The 17617-nt window shown below is 38.6% G+C and overlaps 1 protein-coding gene across 1 annotated transcript in view; it reads right to left on the bottom strand.

Annotated features, from left to right (window-relative positions):
• LOC136255168 (uncharacterized) overlaps positions 1-17617 on the bottom strand; it is a 132115-nt gene that overhangs the window by 43951 nt on the left and 70547 nt on the right. The window lies entirely within an intron of this gene.

Here is a 17617-nt window from a genome sequence, read left to right as displayed (position 1 = left end):
AATCTCCTTTTTGGTTTCTATGTTTAGCCAACCCTATTTTTAGTATATTCCAAATTTGGTGCCAATACACGCTACTATATTTGCGCTGCATTAAAATAAAAGAATTGTTGTAAACAAAGAAAATTTTGTTGGAATGGCGTCTATTACTCCTGTTACTGTAGGAGAGAAGCGAGGAATAAGCAGCTTGTTGGATGAGTCAGTTGTTAGTGACAGCTCTTGTAATTCGTTAACTGATGGTGATTTGTTGTGCGATGAATCCGAAGAAGAAATTGCTGTTCCTACTGGTTCTTCTTTCACACATTCAAGAAGAAAAAGCAAAGGTACCTTATAGGGGTATCAAGAAAGCCTTATCATGTATCAAGAGAACTGCGACGGTCTTTTGAAGATAGTGATTCAGCTCGTGAGCCATCTTTATCTAATAGTAACTCAATGTCATGTCACAGTGAACAAAGTCAGTGGAATATAAATGTTTGTAAAAGTTGTGCTCCTGTTTTACAAAAGTATGCTGATACTTTTGCGAGTATGAAGAGGCAAGTGAGTGACCTTAAGAAAAGAAAATCTATTAATCCTCATCCCAAAAAGCCAGAACCTCAGCAGTATAGAGATTTAGTTAAACAGAATGAATGGCTGTGTAGCAATGTATTCGATGCTGTTGGTAACTATCTGTTTTGTTGTAAATGTGTGCACCATGCCCTTGGAATATCATTTCAATGACTATCTAGGCAACAAACAGTCAAGAGAAATCAATACGCTGAACCACTCCGTTCAATGTCCAAATCTGAAGTTATGGATAAGAATTTAAGCCAGTACGTTGTTATGCCCCAAGGCTGTGAATTGTCTTTTATGGCATGATGGAAATTACTTGATGATTCTAGTACCGTCACAGTGCAATATCCTCATGAAAAACATGACCATGCTGGTAAACCATCACATGCTGCAAAAAGTGAAGCTAAGAAGGATTACCTAATGTTTATAGACTTGAATTCTCAGCCTAATGGACGCAGTGCTGATAGTACATCAGCGACTTCACTTCTTTTTACCTAAATTCCAAACACCAAAGGTTGAAGTAAGCAATTTTGAAGAACGACTTAAACAATCATTACTAGGGAAATTTAACCGTACACAATCTGAACTAGGAAAACCTACGATATCAAATTATTCTGCATCAACTTGGCTCAAAAAGGAGAGATCTAAACATACTATTTACCCACACAAATCAGATTATTGTGACACTTGTGCAAAAAAGAAGGAATTGTTAAGGTCTAAACAAACAATCCTGAACAGAATCCGACAAACAGGATCTGCTGATGGCAGTCAACAGCATCAACTTGAAAGTGATATAGCACAGATTTCCTCAGTTTTAGAAGCTCATCATGAACTTTCAAGAAAGTCACATGAATACTACAAAGACATTACAAGTCGTTGTCATGAAGACTGGGAAACCATCTGTGTACTTGAATCAAAAGAAATCAGAAATCCAGAAGAAAATGAAAAGCTGGAAAATTTGTATCATAATTTTACTCTTGTCTTAAGTGCGGACTATCAGATGCAAAAACTTGTGCCATATTGGGGACTGTCACCCCAACCTGGCAGCACGTATTACTTGCAAAAGTTGTCAAATGACATCTTTGGTATTGTTGACCATTGACATGGTCATTCTACAATTTGTGTTTTTGATGAGATAGTTGGGCCAAAGAACACTGATCATACAATATCTCTTTTGACCCAGTACATCAGAAATACCAGCTGTTTGCCATCATGGGTTAAGCGTATCCATATTTTTCTTGATAACACTGGAAGTACTAATAAAAATGCGTACTTTATGGGCTGGGCTATGAAAATGGTGCAGCAGAAAGTTCTTGATTATTTACGAGTATCTTTTCTCATTGCAGGGCACACAAAGTTTGTCGTAGATCGACTTTTCTCAATCACAGCAAAATCATACAATTCTGCTGATGTGTTCAGCACCCAAGAATTAGTCACGGTTATGTCTCAATCTGAAAATGTTATAGCTGTGTTGGAGGAAGGAAGATCAATTCAAAATTGGAGAGATGCTGTAGCTCTCAAATATTCTAAGTTACCAGGAATCCGCGACCTACATGATTTTGTTATTGTAAGATCCCCTGAGACAGGAGCTGCTACTATGCTTGTTCGTGACTACTGCCATGGTGGAGTAGCACAGAAGTCAACTATGCCACTAAATCCAGGAGTTTCACCAGAAACTTCAGTTGTTCCTTGTGAAACTGAAAACTATATTACACTAAATAAAAAGAGAGCCTTAACAGCAACTAAATTGGCACACCTTACCCAAATGTGTACTAACTTCATACCTGAGGACAGATGGATGGGTCATGTTAGAAAGACATAGAGTGCACATAGAGTCCTAACAGCCTTCGTATAAATATATTGTCAAACTAGTAACCATAATGTTATCACAAAAGAAAAATCCATGAATGTTCCATAAATTACAGGTTTATATAGTAGCAACCTCCACCAATAACCTTTGCTGCGTATTTATAGGAAATGTGCTAATGTCAAATGCATGCAAGCTGCTGTGAAATTATTTTTTTACAACCTTTAGACCAGTTTCATTACATAAATGTTACAGTTATGCAAAGTTACAGTATTAAAAATGTCATTTTAACTAATGCATAGCTGCTTCTTCCATTTTTACTCTATGTAAAACTGGTACTATTTCAATGGTTCAATTGATTAGGTATAAAAGGGGGAATCACCTTGGTATTTCTAGAAAAGCTTCTTTAACCTGTAAATATTACACACACATAATAAACAGAAATTCTGACCAGTGTGCATAAGGTCCTATTTTTACTATATGTAGTCACATAAAATATTGTAAGCTGTAAGCATGATGCCGTCATGTTGCACAGTTGCTGCCATTGTGTGTGCCAGTGTTCTGTGTTGCCACATGCTATACAGTTGCATACAGTTGCTGCCACTGTGTATGCTACAGTGTTGTGTGTTGCCTCATGCCGTGCAGTTGCTTCATGTTATACAGTTGATGCCGTTTTGTATGCCAGTGTTTTGTGTTGCCACGTGCTGTACAGTTGCCCATGTTGTATAGTTGCTGCCACTGTGTATGCCAGTGTTATGTGTTGCTGCATGCCGTGAGTTGCTTCATGTTGTACAGTTGATGCCATTTTGTATGCCAGTGTTCTGCGTTGCCACGTGCCGTGCGGTTGCCCACGTTGTACAGTTGCCCACGTTGTACAGTTGCTGCCATTGTATATTCCAATTTTCTGGATTGCGGCATGCCGTACAGTTTTCTTCATGTTGTACAGTCACTGCCATTTTGTATGCCAGTGTTCTGTGTTGTTGTGTGCCGTATAGTTGCTGCCACTGCATATGTCACAATGTTATGTGTTGCCACCGCCACCGTGTTGCTGCATGCCATACAGTTGCTTCATGTTGTACAGTTCCTGCCACAGTGTGCTGCATGCTGTACAGTTTCTGCCATTGTGAATGCCAGTGTTCTGGGTTGCCTCGTGTCATACAGTTGCTCACGTTGTGCAGTTACTGCCACTGTGTATGCCACAGTGTTGTGTGTTGCCGTATGCTGTACAGTTGCTCACGTTGTAAAATTGCTGCCATTTTGTATGCCAGTGTTCTGTGTTGTCGCGTGCCATTGCCCATGTTGTACAGTTGCTGCCACTGTGTATACCACAGTGTACTGTATAGTTGCTGCCATTGTGTGTGCTAGACTTGCCACCACTGTGTATGCCACAATGTTATGTGTTGCCACCGCTACTGTGTATGCCACAGTGTTACGTACGTATGTGTTTGCTGTGTGCTACACAGTTGCTCAGGTTGTATAGTTGCTGCCACTGTGTATGCCAGTATTCCATCTTGCTGCATGCTGTCAAGCAGTTTGTTTGCAACTCCATACTGTAGTTGTAATGACAGTATACTAATGCAATTGCTACACACTGTGTGCTAGTTTACTTTATATAATTGCACATGCAGTATGGATACACCCAGTGGTTACAGAATCTTTAATTTGGGGGAAATTGGGTGCAGTAATACTGCTTGAAGAATAACTGTAATGCTGATTGGCATAGCCATCTCTTAGATGCAGCAAATCAAACAGATATTAACAGTGGCACTACCCCTTTTTTTGCCCGAGAGATTTTGCGTGCCAGCAAAGTCCTGGGCTTGTCCAATTTTGTCCCCAAATTAGCCTGCAAGCTAGAGTCTGTGGCTTGCCTGAGATGTTAAATACAAATTTACTATAGTAAATTGAAGTTAACAGAACAGACACTATGGAAGGGGTAGTTGGAAAAGGCGGATACGGTCGGACACGGATGCAGACATGGACACGGATATTGTTAAAATGCACTTTTACATTTATAAAACAGCTATTTTTCATACCTAACGTTGTTTTTACAGCAGCATTCCCTTCCAGACCCAGGCTTCGATCTTGTCATAACACTTATCCATTTATAAGCGTATGTGCGAAGGATAGACTAGCACACTAAAGACCATTATAGTGTTGTACACGTGCTCTAGAAATCTAATTCAGTGTCATAGAGATTAAGCTGGCATGTCCCAGCCTAATCTCATGGGACAGGTCCTTGAAACCCTCAACATTTGGTATAAACGCCTGCACCTTATACTAAAAGGCGTAAGATTGTGGATTTGGCCTGCTAAGCTAAGTTGCACGGGGCATACAAGCTATGCATAATCTCTACAATTATATAACTCTGTATCAGACTTTAGGGCATGTGTACAACACTATAATGGTCTTTGGCATTCTGTGGAGTGCTGGTCTAGTCCTTTGAACGTGCGCTTATAAATGGATAAACACTATGACAAGATCAACGCCCGGGTCTGGAAGCGAAGACTGCTGCAAAATCAATGTTAGGTATGAAAAATAACTGTTGTATAAATGTAAAAGTGCCTTTTGAAAATGTCTGTGTCCGTGTCTGCATCCGATCACATCTGCCTTTTCCAACTACCCCTATGGGAGTGCACGGTGCAATCACATGCAAACAGGCCCAACCCATTTGGAATGCGCTAACAAAGCATTGCATCACCTCTTTGCATGCTATGGGATAGCAGTTTCACACTGTCATAAGCCACAACTGTACCACCTGTCAGTCAACTCCTTGTATTGGCACGTAGTGTTCAGTCTGCCTCATGATCAGTAGCTAGTTACAGCGATTGGAGTGCTTCAGGGTGCTTGCCCACCCACCCATTTTAAGCTGTTTTTAACAAACCTGGCATCCCAGGATGGGGCATAGTAATGCTGCTTGAAGAATAACTGCAATGCTGATTGGCATAGCCATCTCTTAGATGCAGCAAATCAAGCAGACATTAACGGTGGCACTACCCCCTTTTTTTTGTCTGAGAGTTTTGCATAGTCCTGGGCTTGCCCAATTTTGTCCCCAAATTAGCCTGCAAGCTAAAAATATTGGAGTCTGTGGCTTGCCTGAGATGTTAACATAAGTGAAAATGATCAGTAGTTGCTAGTCAGGCTGTGTGTTCACTGTTCAGTTGCTCAATTGATTTTATAGTGTGTCTAGGTGCCACCCATACCTTTGGTGTGGTATGTGTTGGCTTTGATTATATGTGTTATTCATGTAATCATGTTACAAAAAGTAAACAAACGAAAATTAGAATTTCACATTTGAGAAGCGATCGTAGAGATTTAAAGTGGAGGATATGCATGTGCAACTGCAGCTACGAATACTAGTGGATCTACTGTAGTAATGGTTACATTCAGGCTGAATTACCGTAAATGTGCAGTTGCAGTGTGCGCAATAAATAACATCCGGACAGTTTCGGAAGTAGTGTCCTTTTTAAGTGTAGCAGAGTTTATATTGGGCTAGGAGGGAGGCCAGACATGATGGGGTAGTTGGAAAAGGCGGATACGGTCGGACGCGGACACGGACACGGACACGGATATGTTTAAAATACACTTTTACAATTACAAAACAGTTATTTTTCATACCTAACATTGTTTTTACAGCAGCATTCGTTTCCAGACCCAGGTGTCGATCTTGTCATAGCGCTTATCCATTTATAAATGCATGTACGAAGGATAGACTAGCACTCTAAAGACCATATAGTGTTGTACACATGCTCTAGAAATCTAAGTCAGTGTCATGGAGATTAAGCTGGCATGTCCCAACCTAATCTTGTAGGCCAGGTCCTTGAAACCCTCAACGTGCCTGCACCTTATACTAAAAGGCGTAAGATTGTGGACTTGGCATGCTAAGCTAAGTTTATTTATTTATTTATTATTTGCTTTACAGCATACATACAACAAGATACGTATGTACAGTATAATCATTAGTAGTCATTAAAATCTAGTATATGCTGAAGGTCCACTGGCATCCAGTGCCAGTGGCCAGGAGTAAGTAGTTATATAAGATTAGTTATAGTTACTTATATTATATAAAACTCATTAAAGCAAGGGTTACAGGTGATCAAAGTTGGGAGGTTTGGGGGACTTATTACAGTTACAACAGGGACAGACAAAAGAAAAAGTGCATGCATTGTCAGGATCAAAATTCTGTTCAAAATGATTCCAAAGAAAGTTTGTAAGTTTGTACTTGATAGTAGGTAGGTTAAGATTATAATTTATTATTGATAAAACATTCCATATACGAGGGAGTCTGTTGATGCTGGAAACATTGGTATTTCTTACATGTTGCAGTTTATAGCTAGATCCTAATTGTGTGTTTCCTGAAGTGAATTTAACATAGTCAGTGATATTAAATGTATTGGAAGGGGCTTTTAGGCTTTTGATAAAAAACATTGTCACAGATGTCCAAAACGTACATTAAAGGCAAAATTTTGAGCTCAAGTAATCGAGATTTATAGTTGCTGGTATAGTCATTCAATATGTACTTTGTTGTGCAATGCTGAAGCTGTTCTAGTTGTCTGATATCTTTTAATAGGTATGGTTTCCATAGTGTTGAGCAAAACATTAATTGGGATCTAACAAGCGATATATATATATATACTGGCCATTTAAAAAAAATTATATTTTAAAAGGAAGTAGGGATTGGTATAATATACATACTACAAAAAGAAGGAAACAAGCTCAAAAATGTTACAGCTGAATGAGAAATGATCCAACAATGAAAAGTAAGGAAACAAGATTAGGCGACTACTTGCTAAAATGAGACACACTTTAATCCCTACTATTGGCTAGCATCTTGAAATGAGACCATCAAATTAGCCAAAAGTAGGGATTAACGTTTGTCTCATTTTAGCAACTGGTCACCTAATCTTGTGTCCTTACTTTTTACTGCTGGATCATTTCTCATTTCAGCTGTAACATTTTTGAGCTTGTTTCCTTACTTTTTGTAGTATGTATATTATCTAATCCAAAACAGCCAAGCTGTAAAAAAAGTGTGCGGCCCTCAGAAAGGCTATGGTGAAAAAAGATGTGAAATCCTAGGTGGCGGCCAAGAAATGGCTGTGATGGTAGGTTAATGGTAAAAATTTTAATAATGACAATTCAGGTAAATTTTGTGAAGCGGCACAAAAATTCACCTGAATTGTCGTTATTAAAATTTTTACCATTAACCTACCATCACAGCCATTTCTTGGCCGCCACCTTGGATTTCACATCTTTTTTCACCATAGCCTTTCTGAGGGCCGCACACTTTTTTTACAGCTTGGCTGTTTTGGATTAGATTTCATTTCTTTTTGTATTTGTATACCCCAAAGCCGGCCTATGGCCAGCTTTGGGACTTTTTTAACCTATGTTTTTTTTCTTTACTACAGGAAGAAGAAAAGATGAAGTAGATGTAGTTTAAATATTTTATCAGTAAATGTACAAATTATATATATATAATACATATGTGATTGGATTTGTGAAAAGGGGCCTTCCACACACATCCAATTTGCCAACTTTGACAATTGATAACTTCAGATTGGAAAGAGCTATTGCCTTGAAATTTGGGCAGTGGTGATTTCTTTGCAGCTGAACTCTCTACATGATGGTTTCTTTGTAGCTGAACTCTCTACAAGGTAATTTCTTCTAGCTGATCTCTCTACAGGGAGATTTTTTTGTAGCTGAACTATCTACAAGGTAACTTCTTCTAGCTGATCTCTCTACAGGGTGATTTGTTCGTAGCTGAATTCTGTACAGGTGATTTGTTTGCAACTGAGCTCTTTACAAAATGGTTTCTTTGTAGCTGAACTCTCTAAAAAGTAACTTCTTCTAACTGATCTTTCTACAGGGTGATTTGTTTGTAGCTGAACTATCTACAAGGTAATTTCTTCTAGCTGATCTCTCTACAGGGTGATTTGTTTGTAGCTGAATTCTTTACAGGTGATTTGTTTGCAGCTGAGCTCTTTACAGATTGGTTTCTTTGTAGCTGAACTCTCTACAAAGTAACTTCTTCTAACTGATCTTTCTACAGGGTGATTTGTTTGTAGCTGAACTATCTACAAGGTAACTTCTTCTAGCTGATCTCTCTACAGGATGATTTGTTTGTAGCTGAACTCTCTACAGGTGATTTGTTTGTAGCTGAATTCTGTACAGGTGATTTGTTTGCAGCTGAGCTCTTTACAGAATGGTTTCTTTGTAGCTGAACTCTCTAAAAGGTAACTTCTTCTAACTGATCTTTCTACAGGGCAATTTATTTCTGGCAGAATTTTCTACAGGGTGATTTCTTTGCAGCTGAACTCTCTACATGATGGTTTCTTTGTAGCTGAACTCTCTACAAGGTAATTTCTTCTAGCTGATCTCTCTACAGGGAGATTTGTTTGTAGCTGAATTCTTTACAGGTGATTTGTTTGCAGCTGAGCTCTTCACAGAATGGTTTCTTTGTAGCTGAACTCTCTACAAGGTAATTTCTTCTAGCTGATCTCTCTACAGGGCAATTTGTTTGTAGCTGAACTATCTACAAGGTAACTTCTTCTAGCTGATCTCTCTACAGGATGATTTGTTCGTAGCTGAATTCTGTACAGGAGATTTGTTTGCAGCTGAGCTCTTTACAGAATGGTTTCTTTGTAGCTGAACTCTCTACAAGGTAACTTTTCTAGCTGATGTCTCTACAAGGTAGCTAGTTTGTAGCTGAACTCTCTACATGGTGGTTTCTTTGTAACTGAACTTTCTACAAGGTGACTTCTTCTAGCTGATCTTTCAATAGGGTGATTTGTTTGTAGCTTCACTCTCTACAAGGTAACTTCTTCTAGCTGATCTCTCTACAGGGAGATTTGTTTGTAGCTGAACTTTCTAAATGATGGTTTCTTTGTAGCTGAACTCTCTTCAAGTTAACTTCTTCTAGCTGATCTCTCTGCAGGGTGATTTGTTTGTAGCTGAATTCTATGCAGGTGATTTGTTTGCAGCTGAGCTCTTTACAGAATGGTTTCTTTGTAGCTGAACTCTGTACAAGGTAACTTCTTCTAACTGATCTTTCTACGGGGCAATTTGTTTCTGGCAGAATTTTCTACAGGGTGATTTCTTTGCAGCTGAACTCTCTACATGGTGGTTTCTTTGTAGCTGAACTCTCTACAAGGTAATTTCTTCTAGCTGATCTCTCTACAGGGAGATTTGTTTGTAGCTGAACTATCTACAAGGTAACTTCTTCTAGCTGATCTCTCTACAGGGTGATTTGTTTGTAGCTGAACTCTCTACCTGGTGGTTTCTTTGTAGCTGAACTCTACAAGGTGAATTCTTCCAGCTGAACTATCTCTTTCCATAGTTGCATGAACTCCCTACAAGGTAACTTCTTCTAGCTGATCTCTCTACAGGGTGACTTGTGTGTAGCTGATCTCTATACAGGTTTCTTATTTCTAGCTGATCTCTTGAATTCTCTTCAGGGTGACTGCTCTATTAGGATGACTGCTCTATTAGAGTATCTCGATCTCGCACTTGCTGCACCAAGTTGGATTTCGTGTTATAACTCCGTGGCTTTTTTAGTCTGATTCTTCTACACCATTGATGAGCCTTTCTAAGATGATAACTCCATCTGTACAGCGATTTTCAAAGCATTACCCCAAGCGGTTTACCTGGTAGGCGTGGCAGGTATTGGTTTTTTATTAGCTAATCTCTGTTGCATAATTGTTACACACTGTTGGTTTTTTCGTTGTATTTTCCTGGTTTTTAGCTCGATTTCTTTCAAACCACAAAAGGTTTGAGGTTCAATAGTTAACCTATTCACCCACCGATTTTCAGCTTCTTCCCATACGCGGTTTACCCTGTAGGCGTGACAACATATTGGTGTTATTTTTCGTGAATAATCGCTCATAACTCTTTGCCTGTTTATCGTATTCCAGCCAAAGTTGGTACCGAGATGCGCCTTTATATCCCCCTTCTGTGTGCCAAATTGCAAGGCAATCGGATATGGCGTTCGAGTTTTATAGCAGTTTTTGTATGTGTGCGACAAGAAAAAGAAGAAAAAAAGAAACTGAGCCAATTTTTGAAGTTGCATATCTCGGGAACGCGGGAAGCGATTTCGCTCAAATTTGGAATGTGGAGTGCTGCAGTTGGAGGGCATGTCCACAGAAAAATTGTCTTGTTTCATCAAGGAAGCACAGAGCTACGGAGGTGAGAAAATTGCACAAAAATTCACCTGAATTGTCGTTATTAAAATTGCACAAAAATTCACCTGAATTGTCGTTATTAAAATTTTTACCATTAACCTACCATCACAGCCATTTCTTGGCCGCCACCTTGGATTTCACATCTTTTTTCACCATAGCCTTTCTGAGGGCCGCACACTTTTTTTACAGCTTGGCTGTTTTGGATTAGATTTCATTTCTTTTTGTATTTGTATACCCCAAAGCCGGCCTATGGCCAGCTTTGGGACTTTTTTAACCTATGTTTTTTTTCTTTACTACAGGAAGAAGAAAAGATGAAGTAGATGTAGTTTAAATATTTTATCAGTAAATGTACAAATTATATATATATAATACATATGTGATTGGATTTGTGAAAAGGGGCCTTCCACACACATCCAATTTGCCAACTTTGACAATTGATAACTTCAGATTGGAAAGAGCTATTGCCTTGAAATTTGGGCAGTGGTGATTTCTTTGCAGCTGAACTCTCTACATGATGGTTTCTTTGTAGCTGAACTCTCTACAAGGTAATTTCTTCTAGCTGATCTCTCTACAGGGAGATTTTTTTGTAGCTGAACTATCTACAAGGTAACTTCTTCTAGCTGATCTCTCTACAGGGTGATTTGTTCGTAGCTGAATTCTGTACAGGTGATTTGTTTGCAACTGAGCTCTTTACAAAATGGTTTCTTTGTAGCTGAACTCTCTAAAAAGTAACTTCTTCTAACTGATCTTTCTACAGGGTGATTTGTTTGTAGCTGAACTATCTACAAGGTAATTTCTTCTAGCTGATCTCTCTACAGGGTGATTTGTTTGTAGCTGAATTCTTTACAGGTGATTTGTTTGCAGCTGAGCTCTTTACAGATTGGTTTCTTTGTAGCTGAACTCTCTACAAAGTAACTTCTTCTAACTGATCTTTCTACAGGGTGATTTGTTTGTAGCTGAACTATCTACAAGGTAACTTCTTCTAGCTGATCTCTCTACAGGATGATTTGTTTGTAGCTGAACTCTCTACAGGTGATTTGTTTGTAGCTGAATTCTGTACAGGTGATTTGTTTGCAGCTGAGCTCTTTACAGAATGGTTTCTTTGTAGCTGAACTCTCTAAAAGGTAACTTCTTCTAACTGATCTTTCTACAGGGCAATTTATTTCTGGCAGAATTTTCTACAGGGTGATTTCTTTGCAGCTGAACTCTCTACATGATGGTTTCTTTGTAGCTGAACTCTCTACAAGGTAATTTCTTCTAGCTGATCTCTCTACAGGGAGATTTGTTTGTAGCTGAATTCTTTACAGGTGATTTGTTTGCAGCTGAGCTCTTCACAGAATGGTTTCTTTGTAGCTGAACTCTCTACAAGGTAATTTCTTCTAGCTGATCTCTCTACAGGGCAATTTGTTTGTAGCTGAACTATCTACAAGGTAACTTCTTCTAGCTGATCTCTCTACAGGATGATTTGTTCGTAGCTGAATTCTGTACAGGAGATTTGTTTGCAGCTGAGCTCTTTACAGAATGGTTTCTTTGTAGCTGAACTCTCTACAAGGTAACTTTTCTAGCTGATGTCTCTACAAGGTAGCTAGTTTGTAGCTGAACTCTCTACATGGTGGTTTCTTTGTAACTGAACTTTCTACAAGGTGACTTCTTCTAGCTGATCTTTCAATAGGGTGATTTGTTTGTAGCTTCACTCTCTACAAGGTAACTTCTTCTAGCTGATCTCTCTACAGGGAGATTTGTTTGTAGCTGAACTTTCTAAATGATGGTTTCTTTGTAGCTGAACTCTCTTCAAGTTAACTTCTTCTAGCTGATCTCTCTGCAGGGTGATTTGTTTGTAGCTGAATTCTATGCAGGTGATTTGTTTGCAGCTGAGCTCTTTACAGAATGGTTTCTTTGTAGCTGAACTCTGTACAAGGTAACTTCTTCTAACTGATCTTTCTACGGGGCAATTTGTTTCTGGCAGAATTTTCTACAGGGTGATTTCTTTGCAGCTGAACTCTCTACATGGTGGTTTCTTTGTAGCTGAACTCTCTACAAGGTAATTTCTTCTAGCTGATCTCTCTACAGGGAGATTTGTTTGTAGCTGAACTATCTACAAGGTAACTTCTTCTAGCTGATCTCTCTACAGGGTGATTTGTTTGTAGCTGAACTCTCTACCTGGTGGTTTCTTTGTAGCTGAACTCTACAAGGTGAATTCTTCCAGCTGAACTATCTCTTTCCATAGTTGCATGAACTCCCTACAAGGTAACTTCTTCTAGCTGATCTCTCTACAGGGTGACTTGTGTGTAGCTGATCTCTATACAGGTTTCTTATTTCTAGCTGATCTCTTGAATTCTCTTCAGGGTGACTGCTCTATTAGGATGACTGCTCTATTAGAGTATCTCGATCTCGCACTTGCTGCACCAAGTTGGATTTCGTGTTATAACTCCGTGGCTTTTTTAGTCTGATTCTTCTACACCATTGATGAGCCTTTCTAAGATGATAACTCCATCTGTACAGCGATTTTCAAAGCATTACCCCAAGCGGTTTACCTGGTAGGCGTGGCAGGTATTGGTTTTTTATTAGCTAATCTCTGTTGCATAATTGTTACACACTGTTGGTTTTTTCGTTGTATTTTCCTGGTTTTTAGCTCGATTTCTTTCAAACCACAAAAGGTTTGAGGTTCAATAGTTAACCTATTCACCCACCGATTTTCAGCTTCTTCCCATACGCGGTTTACCCTGTAGGCGTGACAACATATTGGTGTTATTTTTCGTGAATAATCGCTCATAACTCTTTGCCTGTTTATCGTATTCCAGCCAAAGTTGGTACCGAGATGCGCCTTTATATCCCCCTTCTGTGTGCCAAATTGCAAGGCAATCGGATATGGCGTTCGAGTTTTATAGCAGTTTTTGTATGTGTGCGACAAGAAAAAGAAGAAAAAAAGAAACTGAGCCAATTTTTGAAGTTGCATATCTCGGGAACGCGGGAAGCGATTTCGCTCAAATTTGGAATGTGGAGTGCTGCAGTTGGAGGGCATGTCCACAGAAAAATTGTCTTGTTTCATCAAGGAAGCACAGAGCTACGGAGGTGAGAAAATTGCGTTTTCTTTCTTCCTGTCAATATACTCACGGGTGTTACGCGCCGGCTTCTTTGGCCGCACGACACACTACCGTGTGTCTTGATACCAATCCCTACTTCCTTTTAAAATTTTTAAAGTTTTTAAATAGCTAGTTTGTTTACTTTATTTGTCTAGCTAGCTAGCTATATTATACTCTTTTTGTTTTCCACGTAGTATAAATATCACTTGAAGCAGCTTTCTACACAATAAGCGCCTCTAAAATATTTATCGTCTTTTCTTTTAAAGCTAGTACAGCAACTGTTAAAGGCTTCAGCTGCATTTCTAATGGCCTTAATGTTTACAGTAAAACATCGCTGGAGAGTCCACCAGTAAGAGTGGAACCCTCGCTTTTAGAAGTCTGGATCCCGAGGTGGATCCGCCCCTCAAAGACATTATTAACTAGCTACCTCACAAAAAGCTAAACTGGTAATTAAGACTATATAAAATGACTACCTAGTGTTAATAAATGTTAGATACAACTCCTTGGGTACTACTTACACACAAGTACTCACACTTCGTTAAAATCACATGTTTGGGTTGTGGCATGCGCCGCAACTATTAAACGCTGCAATTATAAATTATCCTTCGAGAAGAACAAAGAAGCGAATGAATGATGAAAGCAAACTGCATGGTGCAGTGGACAGAACGTAATCGGAACAAAAGATTTGTGAATCTGCCCATGGTGCAGTGGACAGAACGTAATCGGAACAAAAGATTTGTGAATCTGCCGTCATTACCTTAGTGGTCTGAAATTTCTGGAGCTGTACACCTAGGTCTTACAGCAGGCAGGTAGGCAGACTAAATCCAGGTGAATTTAGAAATTTTTAAAAGCCCACCTGCAAACATCCTACTCTATAGGCAACGATGTTATATCCAAAGTTTTTACTCATAGAGATCTGGGTATCATTATGTCATCAGATTTAGACTGGGAACCCCACCACCAACACATAATATCAAAGGCTTATCAGATGATAGACTTATTACGACGTTCCTTTTCAACAAACATAACTACCATATCCAAGAAACATCTATATCATACAGTACGATAGTACTGTATAGTAGAGGTTGGTAAGAAATCATATGGTTTTGTGGATTTTTGCACCTTAAAAACGGCTTCGCAATAAGTTTTACCCGAAAAAACTACCTGGAATGCATTACTGCTGTAATGATGCTGTACCTTGGTTAAACGAAGCGAAAAGTCGAATGTTTCGATGTAACATGAATAAAATTTTAGAAAGATTGAACAGTAGATCAGAGTTGATACTCCATCCATCTAGATTATCTACATTCTTTAGCAGATCTAGACTGTCATTTATATCAGTTTAGTCTTGAAGCACTTAGTGTCGTATGCAAATAGTAGTAATATTGAAGTCAATACGTGGTCTGGTAGATCGTTAATGTAAACAAGAAACAGCAGAGGGCCCAAAATGCTGCCCTGGGGAATCCCTGATAAGACTGGTAGGAAATCAGAAATTGATTATTTATCTATAAGCAATGTTGACGGTGTAGGAGGTTGAATTTAAACCACAGCCATACGTTACCAGATACACCAAGTCGATTTAGTATTAGCAATAGTTGATTATGAGGCACACTATCAAATGCTTTAGGGAACTCTAAATAAATAACATCAGTTTGATGATTAGTAATTATTACTTTATTAAAAAGAATAAGCAGTTGTTGAATTAAAGATCTATTTTTTAGGAATCCAAATTGTGCAGGTGAAAAAATAAATTTGTTGATAGGTCAATAATTTTATCATATATCAATTTTTCAAGTACTTTTGAGGTATTACATAACAATGATATAGGACGGTAATTTGTAACTGATCCTCTGTTACCAGGCTTAAATTAAATATGGGTGAATGCACCATTCTAGTGGGATAACATGTTTGCGAAGAGAAAGGTTGAACAAATAGTGCAGTGGTCTATAGAGAAATGAAGCACAGTTCTTCAGAAATTTTGGCCCAATTCCATCAATACCAACTACCTTATGTGGGTCCAACGAATTAAGAGTGTTGAAAGTATCTTCTTCAGAAATATCAACTGAAACTAAATGTTGTTGGGTGTTAGAGTCTAGAGACTCGCTAGGAGGGAGCTGGTTAATATTAGTAGTAGTGAACACAGAACAAAAGTAGGTATTAAAGTATTTGAAACAATGATGCCTTTTGTTTATCATTGGTTGCACTGTTATCATTGTAATACACAGTGTGTGGAATAGGATCAGATTTAGTCAAACTTCTAATGTAGCTAAATATCCTGGGTTGATTGGTAGTAGCAAAGTCATTGATGAGCTTAGATTCATATGCAGATTAAGCAGCTGAGGCTTCTTCTGCAACTTCAAACTCAACAGCCTGCAATCGATCTTTAATATGAGGTGTGGGAGATTTTGAGTATTGCTTTCTAAGTGAATGAAGACATTTGATTTTATGCTTTATGCTTGGGGTGAACTATTTGGGAAAATCATTAAGTTGTATCTTGATTTGTGGAACAAACTGGTGAATTGCATCAAGTAAAATTTCTTTAATTAAAGCCCATACAAATTCTACGTCAGAGGAATTAAAACAGGGTGAAAAAATCAACATGTCAAAGGTATTCATTTGTTGAATCAAAGTCTGCCTTAGAGTAATCATTAAATTAATAGAATTACTTACTGTTGTGACGTTACAGTTCTGAGGCAGGTTAAGATTAAAGGTGACAGGGTAGTGGTCTGATTTAAGCAATGGGTTATCTTCTGTGTGAATTTGGGGACTGGAATAGTTGCATGGTGCATACAAGCTAATCTCTACAATTATATAACTCTGTATTATACTTTAGAGCATGTGTGCAACACTATAATGGTCTGGCATTCTGTGGAGTGCTGGTCTAGTCCATCGCACGTGTGCTTCTAAATGGATAAGTGCTATGACAAGATCGACGCCCGGGTCTGGAAGCGAAGATTGCTGTAAAAATAACATTGGGTATGAAAAATAACTGTTGTATAAATGTAAAGGTGCTTGTCCGTGTCCGCGTCCAATCGTATCCGCCTTTTCCAACTACCCGACATGATGGTATTGACATGGAATTAAGTTATTTGTTTTTGGTCTGTGATGACCACAAAGGCATGCCCAATATGTACTCTGAGGTTAACAGTTTGCTATGCTGTGCCAGCATACTTGTCTCAGTCACCTGTACTGCAGTTGTAAAATGTATTTATAACCTGATTGCCAGTAGTACTTTTACTTGTGGTATTCATGATCACTTATACAACCAGTTTATATTTTAAGCTAGAATGAACAAGACATCAGTGCATCTCTTATGTTCATACACTGTATTAGGGATCAAGTCAGTACAAATATATTCTAAACAATGGTAGCATAAGCAAAGTTTGACCACATATAGCTAAGTAGAAGGCTTTGACAAAAGTCCTTCAATATGACTCCTTTCCTAATAGAATCAATTCCATAGAAGCTCTTTTATGTGACCAGTAGTTACCCTTTAAAATACTGTAGTATCAGTGTGAGTGGTTGAGTAGTAATCAGCTCTACAGTACAGGGTGGCCCCAGAAGCAAACATCTACTGTAACTTGGTAGAAACATAGGAAAGGAGAAACAACAAAGGTTAAAATGTCCGGTCAAATCGCTTGATGTCCACTCAATTTTCACAATATCCTGACAGTATGTCAGGACATGTTTGAAAAGTTACTTCACACACTGCAGTTGTAGATGACCTCCCTTGTTTCATTGCTATTTTATTTTTGAGATCCCTACTCAAATGTATTTTCATACTTGTAGGGTTTATAGCATCATGTAGTATGATGATTGTAATATTAGGGATCATGAAGATTTGCACTTTCCCATGAAAAGAATCAACCCAGCCTCACAATACCTTTATGGAGCTTTTGCAGTATTGGTTAGGTATAATGACGCCCAAAAGTTCCTTCACATAGGTGTAGCAAGCACCTCGTGGTTAAGGGGGCCATAAAAGCTGAGCATGTGAAGCATGCTAAACTAGA

The sequence above is a fragment of the Dysidea avara genome, chromosome 5, assembly GCF_963678975.1.
Source record: "Dysidea avara chromosome 5, odDysAvar1.4, whole genome shotgun sequence".
Taxonomy (NCBI): domain Eukaryota; kingdom Metazoa; phylum Porifera; class Demospongiae; order Dictyoceratida; family Dysideidae; genus Dysidea; species Dysidea avara.
The sequence above is the reverse complement of the archived record's forward strand: the minus strand, read 5'-3'. Positions and strand labels throughout refer to the sequence as shown.